This window comes from Nannospalax galili, unplaced genomic scaffold (assembly GCF_000622305.1).
Source record: "Nannospalax galili isolate Female #2095 unplaced genomic scaffold, S.galili_v1.0 scaffold55, whole genome shotgun sequence".
Taxonomy (NCBI): domain Eukaryota; kingdom Metazoa; phylum Chordata; class Mammalia; order Rodentia; family Spalacidae; genus Nannospalax; species Nannospalax galili.
In genome coordinates this window covers 2,134,489-2,134,988 of record NW_008337640.1, presented here as the reverse complement: position 1 = coordinate 2,134,988, position 500 = coordinate 2,134,489, and positions in this window count along the sequence as shown.

The window sequence follows — 500 nt, the reverse complement described above, 5'->3', positions numbered from 1 at the left end:
TTGAGGTCTAGTCAGCCTTTCCAGAGTCCCTTGCTTTAAGAAGATCAGCTCTTCTTCACCTAGCAGCAATCAGTTGCCATTATTTCTTCAGGTAAGATTGGGGTCTGCTGTTCATTTTCCAAGTTCTATGTTGGATTACTATCAAACCTAGAAATTTTATAGCCACTTTTGAAGGAGCTATGTGTTTGCTCTGGACACAGTTATTGGGCATGTTAAAGCTGTAATGATATGCTTCTTCTAAAAAAATTTTTTTAAATTATTTTTAAAATGTAGGAAGCAGCATATCTTGAAATGGAGATCTTCTTTAAAGGATAAAAACATTCAATTTTATTATCTTACAGGGTTTGTACTGAGTTCAATATTGTATAACTGTATTAATTCAATTGTGAACCTAAAAATTTACAGCCACTCTTGAAAGAGATATATCCTTGCTCTGACATATGTTACTGAATATGTTAAAGCTGTAATGAAATGCTTCTTCTAATCATGTGGGTGTTAAT